This window comes from Cupressus sempervirens, chromosome 3, assembly GCF_028749045.1.
Source record: "Cupressus sempervirens isolate cs-2001-9-10 chromosome 3, ASM2874904v1, whole genome shotgun sequence".
Lineage (NCBI taxonomy): Eukaryota > Viridiplantae > Streptophyta > Pinopsida > Cupressales > Cupressaceae > Cupressus > Cupressus sempervirens.
The window spans coordinates 479427698-479435640 of NC_143120.1; the positions used below are offsets into that span (position 1 = coordinate 479427698).

The window sequence follows — 7943 nt, forward strand, 5'->3', positions numbered from 1 at the left end:
AATTAGACATCATTGATTGGTGGCTTGATTGATGTTTAGGTGATTTCCATTTTTAGATTTTCCATAGGGGATTTCCTTCTTAAAATTTTCTGTCCGGTTGTCCTGAACAAGAAAGGATGACCTCTTTAGATATAGGCATTTGATCCATCTTTTCCAAAGAAAGTGTTTCTTACTCTTCAAGCAAATATTGGAGGCATGACTGACTTTATCACAAGAATGACAAAATATGAGCCTTCGTATTCAATCTGCTAATTCCACATACCCAATTTGAAGGCAATGGAAACTTGACTAAGGAGTTCCTGACTTATCCACCATACGAACATAAAATCTTACAACAAATGCTTCATGTACTTGGTGATCTTTGTCCGTGCCATAATTACCACAAAATCTATCAACAAGGGAGCTCCTCAATGAAGTTATCAATTCAGCCAAAAGAGAATCAGGAATAATGAATTCAATTCAGCCAAAAGAGAATCAGGAATAATGAATTCAACCTGCCGGCCTTTCATAATCTTTTGAATCCTCACCGAAATTAGAACAGCTAGTCTATCGCAAATAAACCTTGCAGTAGTAGCCGTCTCACTAGCAGTGAGAGTTTTGGCTAGTAAGGGTTGGGGCGGTCTTAAATCACAGGAGTTACACCCCATCAAATTTAAGCAGTTAACTAGTTGTATGTTCCATGCTAATTTTCAGTTCTACGGAAATGATAAATTAGAATACTTTCCTATTATGAGAGAGCAGCCAAAATATAGGAAATGAATTTCAGCTTTGGAAAAAGTGGGGCTGAAGATAAACACTTATTTAAAACAAGAGCTCTGTAGAAAATAAAATGCATACTTTAAGTAAATAAAAGAGAAGAGAACAAATTGTAGCAAAGCTAGACTGATATTAAATTTAGGTATGTAAATCCTCCTAGGCTAAGCTTATAAAGATAAGAAATTGAATCAATTCTAAGAATGTCTTAATTTTTATTTGTAGTGCATATTTAGAAACGTGGATACACTTTTTAAATTATCTAATTTCAGAATGATGCATTATTGAACCTAAGCTAGAATGTGCAATTTGATTCATTATAATTCAACGTTGAGGGTCTAGCTTTGTGGTTAGCGTTGGTTGAACAATTATATTCATTCTTAGTAAAATGCTCCAAGTCAAAGATACATGGTATGTCTATTATACAAAAAATATCACTCACACATGTAAGAGGATACACTTTATATTAACCACTACTTGGAGTCAAGCTATATATAAACATATAAAATATTATTTAGAAATCATAATTGCACCAACTTTGACAAAACATTGATTTAATTATCAAATGACTAGAGCACTGAACAATGTTGAGCACAACCTTGTCTGAATGCTTCTTCTTCAACTGAACGAACTTTCTCCAACATTATTTATAATCCATAGAGATTCACTTCTTTCAATAAGCTATTTTTAAAAACTATTCTACACTCTCTAAAAGATGGTAATGATGTCAAAAATTATTCGGACACTACAAAATACAAATCAATTGGATTCTCCAATTGCTACTTTGTACTCTCAATAGCAGTACTTCTACAACAAAACTTCTGTTATGAGCACCTTGTCTGGATCATTTCCTTTATAAGTACTCAAGTCCAAGACAAGCTCTAAAGCATTATGCACATAATCGAAGTGCATAAATCATCTGTCTAAGTACATAAATTTACACATTGCTCAAGTTTAATGTGTGACAAATTGTGAATTCTACATATGTTGAAATCAATACACATGCTATTTAAAACCATTAGAAATTTTAAATTTGTGAATGACATCGTGATAAATAAAAAAATTTAGAACTTTATTGGGCACTTTAGGCAATATAACTGTTGGGATATAATTGGTTGAATACATGTTGGACTAATTTTCAATTTATATATAGTGACTACAAGCGGTGGCATTCTTATTGATTTGTCTTAACGGAGAGAAATATTTTTCTAGTATCTATAGTGAATTACATTCCTTAGAATATATATTTACAACTGCTGCTTATGCCTTAAAATGGGCTCTACATACATAATACATCAATTATCTATGCTCCCCGTGTAATGGCCCTTCAAAAGTCTGTTCTTTTTGGTTTTGTTTGGTCTGATAGTGGTTGTGTACGAGAGATGGAGAATGTAGACATATCCATGTGGAGAAAATAGCCTTAGCAGTGGCATCCTGTGCTCAAGCAACATAAGACCAAACCACCCCTAGTTTAGTCGGATGTTGTGATTCTAGCAAGAAGCTCAAGACCAAACAATGAATGTGTGTGTGGTGTCATTCTCTCTTAAGTTGTTCAGGAAGCTAGAATAAACCCTATAATAAGAATCACCACCCAAAGCACTGAAACTATTTATTAATGTTTTGTCTGTATGTTTATATCTTTCTGGGAGCAAGTAATGATAGGGTGCTGTTGTTCTCTTTTTCAACTTGCTCTCTCTTTTAGCTTGCACTTTGCCTTAAATATGTGGATGTTTTGTACATAATAAATGGAGCACTGATACACTTGGATCTGAGCAAACATCTCGATGTCCATATCCTAGGCCGCTCAAACCTTGGCCGGGAGGCGGGGACCGCAAAGCAGAGTTTTAGCCGACTGCGTAAGACAGTTCCAGATTTTTTCCTTTGCTAGGACAAGACAATCAAAATTCATATTCATGACTTGCAATCCATTCCCATAAATCCTAGTATCAACACCACATCGATTTCTTTTCCATTTTTCTTTCTTCTAGCCATGTTGTCAACATAATTTTCGTGTTCACTTCCAATCCAATTTATAGAGTAGAAAGTGAATGCCTTAGCCCTCTCTTTGGACTGGTTATATTAAATTTATTCATCCAGCTGACTGTGGAAACAATTCTTTCATTCTCAAGAGATTTGATCAAGATGAAAACTTTGTCAAAATATATTTCAATATCATTTATTGTTTCAGGTAACCACTATGGGATGGCAAAAATTTATGTCTCTTTTTCTTTGTAAGATATATTGCCCGAACCTCCTTTCATCTTGGGATATTTAATAAAGATTAAAAAATCTCACTGTTTTGCTCAAATGATTTGCTTCATTGGAGGAAGTATCAGATCCCAGTGCCTTCTCCCTTACCAATAGTGATATTTCAGATGTATTTGCCATTTTTCTTAAAATAAATAAAATGTATAATTTAATATTTAAATTAAATTCTTAATTTATATATATTTTTAACAGTCTAAATTACCATTTTCGTAACATTAATACAAAACACAAACAACCTGCACTCACAAGAACAAATCGATACAAAACACAAACAACCTGCACTCACAAGAACAAATAGATGCTTTAAAACCTATGAAATACATTTCCCCTTGTATAAAAAATGATCTAGTGCTCTCTTTTGGTTTTATTTCAATTTTAGTTAGTTTTTTTTAATAATTTTTCATAGAAACATTTCGATGAAAATGAACAATCGTAGCACATATTAAAACTGATCAAAATGTCGAATTTCCAACCTTATCAAACCATTTGGCATTTAAAGAAAACTTCCTGAGGCAACATATGAAATTTACATAGAATAAACATTAGAAACAATAGCGCTTTCACTTCCAAAAAGAACAAACATTAGAAACAATAGCGCTTTCACTTCCAAAAAGAACTATCCATCATCAGTCATGAGTATCTACTCCATGGTAACATAAAGACAATCATTACCAGCATTTGCAAATTGCTCGTGCTTTACTATGCATATATTATGCATAAATGGAAAATGCACACATACCATCCACTATTTGCAAAATGCCAACTCAAAATACCTAAAAAATTTAGGGTCCCAAAAATGGAATACTAGAAACTCGGAAATACAGTCAAACAAAACCCATTCCCCCCCTATTGTTATCCATACTAGCAATCATTAAAGAAGAATTTAACATAAATTGTAACTATGATTTATGCAAAATGATATGATTGTCAAAATCTAAATCTATAATAGATATAAATTTAGATTTTCATAGTAAAAGTGTATCATTCTGTGTTAAGAATAATCATTACATGAGAATAGTTGTTTTCATCAACACAAAATTTAAAAATTTTATGTTGTCAATTAGGATTTCTTCATCAAATCAAAGTCATCAAGCCAAGAAAATGTATAAAACTCAAACAATTGTAACCTTGCACAAACACTCATTACAAAATTTGAAACAAATAACAAGAGTTGCCTACAACAAACATCAAAATTTTAACATTCAAGATTCAAAAATCAAAAGTAGAACTTAGCTGGTAACAAAAAATAAATTTGGAATTTAAGCCATGGCTGCAACTGGAAGGTACTTCCTATTATTCATGTAAGCAATATGAGTGTACATTTAGACATGACAGATAATAACTTGGAAGCTCTAGGATCGGAACGAATCAGATTATCAGTGATGATTACAAACTATTATGCCATAGAAGTATGTGCATAAAAATAAAAACTGGCGGTGAATTGAAGGCCCCACATATGGAAAAGAAAATATTACTTTCTAAGTGCATAGTGATTAATGCACAAGCCAAATGTGTTAAATTGCCCAACCTATCGACACCATTTGAAAATTAGGAAGCACTCAAGGTGAGGTCCTGTGCGCTATGCTGACAAAAGAGGAGAGCTATACTTATCCACACTACATAATGCGGTGGTAGTCTAGCTATTAGAATTGAGGATCTAGGCTACTAAACAAGATAGATAAATCCAATGGCCAAGAATGCTTCAGTGGTCGTCTAACTCGTCTCCATCACTACACGCTATTATATTGCTTGACACCGAAGATTCACGACCAAAAACACATCAGACCAATAGCCATAACCCAAAAAAGTTGATTTAACAACAACCTCCCCAAATGAAGAACGAAGAATTTGATATCTGCACCTGCAAGATTTAAATATAAATATAATATTCCAATCCAAATCCAAAAAGAATCAAAATTTAGATACATATGACAAAAGATTTTGAACCCCTCTTTTCAAGTACAAGGGGCCATATTATCTGCAAAAGGAAATAAATCCGCTCAGATCTACAGAAGTCATGAGCATTTTGAAAAAGGAAGCACATTCCACAGTAGAATATGGAGGACCTATTTAGGACTACGTAATTGAGAGACAAATCTTCTCAAATAATAGGAGCAATTGAATATAAATGGCGGAGCTACAACTTCAAAAATGAAGACACAGATATAGATGGGGGTCATGAATATGTAATACAGAGAAGGGGTGGTTGTGTAACAATAAAAAAATACATGTGAAAGCAATATGATCTGTAGAAAACCCCAACGTACCCATCAGCTGCCACAGTTTCTCTGGTCATTTCTCCTCAATCTCCTTTGGTGGAAAATGTGAAATACGGTACTCGCAATTCTAAATGTGCAGACAAAAAAACTTAAATTACAAACCATGTACGACTGTACGACTGTCCAGTTCAGAGCAGTGCTCTCTTTTTTCCACCTGTTTGTGTATTTAAGCCAACTGTCTATGTATGTATACCAAATGTAGAAGTACAATACCACCTACCAAATGATTTTAAGTACGTGTAAAGTTTAAGAAATGTCCACATGTTCTCAAATAAATTTCTCTATATTTTTTAAGCAGAAAACAAAAAATACCACCAGAAAAATTAGCAGTGGCCAATCAAAAAATAGAAATGAAATTATAAAATTTTCCTTTAATAAAATGTTTTCTGTAGAGCATAGGATGAATGCATTTTTTTAAGAAATGAACTAATAGGGAAAGGTGGCATGAAAGCTATAGTCTCCGCCTATAGGCGGGACTAAAAATAGTGATGTGAAGTGGCTCCACGTATTTATTTAGCTCCTCTTTTTCTTCACCTCGTTTTCCTCCAACTTTTTAGTAAAAAAATTATTATTAAATTTATTCCAAAATATAATCCAATGCAATGTAATCATGGGACATGCCCTTAGATTTGAATCACAGTTCAACAAGGAAAAAATTTGAGATTTAGGTAGGGGAAAAGTTAAAAAGAAAAGAAAATAGGACATTTAATTTACCTTATATAGATGTGTTAAATTTAAAATAAAATAATAATATTATAATATCAGATATTGTGTTGTTAATTTGAGCATGTTAATTTAAGCATGCTAACTTTTAATATGATTGTTTGGTATGTATTTGTTTATTTTTTTTTATATAAGTAGTTTAAAATCTAAATTGCATATTTTAAAATATAACAAATTAATTTATTAAACATCAGTGTTAAAAAGTAAACTTATACAAATTGAGAATAAAATAAAATAAAATAATTAATTTTTTTTAATAGCAATTTTTCGTTGATTATAATAAATTAATAATACAATATTATAATTATATATTATTAATACTTAGTGGTATGTTAAGCAATTATTATTCTATCATTTTTCTTCTACACACTAGTGATTAAATTGAACTTTTGTAAACCAATTAAATTATATTAATAATTTTATTTTTTGTATTTTAACTTTTGCAATTTGTGTAAAGTATTTATTAGTCCTTGTTGTAGGAGAAGTTTTCAGATAACTATTTTACAATATTTCAAGTCTCAAGAATGGTGAAAATCATCTAATATTTGCTGTATCCTATAGTGTCATAACTACTTCCTATTCTAATGAATTTCCTCCTATAAAATTCTTAATTCTTGATTGGCTTAGTTTTTTCTGGGAGATCTTTTCTTTTTCGTACTCAAAAATTTTTCCTAAAAATTGAGCTTCTAGAATTGTGGCAACTGTTGGCAATAGTAAGTGATGTGTGCCTTGTTAATGTGTCCACATTTCACATGCATGCATGATAGGTGGGAAAACCCCAATTTAATATAGAACAGTTTTGGACTCCGATGGGACAAGAGCTCAGACTAGCAATGGAGTAGGACTGGATTTCACCAATCCCACTTTGCATGCAGATAAACAACTTCTTTAGTAGGTAGAGTTGGATTTGTTTATAAAAAATAACTTCTGTATCAGGTGGGCTCATATATGACATTTGCAATTCATATTGTGCCCCTCACAATTAGTCATCTAACAAGTTATTTCTTTTGAAACCAATCTTTACAATGCTATCTCCAAGCACAAAAGGAGTTTATTGAGTGTGTAAGAATTTGGTAGAACTCTGATACCATGTAAGAATCTACCTCAAGCTTTGTACCATGTAAGAATCTGACTAAGGGAAGAATGAAATGCCAAGATCTAGAAGCTCAAGAGATAGCACAAGAGAGACAAGATATGATCAAATGAGAATCAATTAATTAGGTAATTGGATGAATACATCATAGAGGGTGCATGTATATAAAGGAAACTGATATGTCTAGGAATCATACAAGGGATAATCATAACAACTAAGAAAATGTCCACCAAGAGTGGATTATCCTCTGTTGTGCATGAATGTACGTGCAACAATGAGAGGATAAGAATACAAAGATATATCTCATAAAGAGATGTAGTAGACAACATGTGCTTAATTGGAGTGCAAACTATTGTTTACATGACAACTCATATGAATATGCAAAATCCTAGGTGTCTACAAGACAACTAATATGTAAATGCATTAATCTAAGTAAACTTAAGTGTAAATAGTAAATACTTATTTACACCAACACCCCCCCTTAAGTGCAACTTAGAGGAATGCACTTAAGCTCACAAAAGCTAGATAATAATGCAAGATGGGTCCTGACTACTAGGTCATGTTAGGTACTCATGTACAAATTGTAAGTGCAAAAGATATGCAATGCAATCTCTCATAAAGTGGAGAAAGAAAGAAAACCACATGGGAAAAACCCCCCTCTAGAAAGATAGATGAGTACAATAAGAGAAAATGAGAGAGAAGAAGATCTCATGTGAGGAAAATATCCTCCCATAAGTGAGAAGAAGTGGAAGAGAGTGTACACCTATGGTAGATGCTCCCAACTCGACGTAGAAACTACACCATGAGTGTAGACCGCCATTCCCCCC

General features: G+C 32.6%; 1 long non-coding RNA gene across 1 annotated transcript; it reads right to left on the minus strand.

The window, feature by feature from the left end:
* Window positions 1-4292: 4292 nt before the first annotated feature.
* Window positions 4293-5510, minus strand: LOC149567247 (uncharacterized). The gene is made up of 2 exons (XR_016361624.1): window positions 5289-5510; window positions 4293-4882 (listed from the first exon to the last, which is right to left on the minus strand). It is a non-coding gene; the product is annotated as an uncharacterized LOC149567247 (long non-coding RNA).
* Window positions 5511-7943: the final 2433 nt, after the last annotated feature.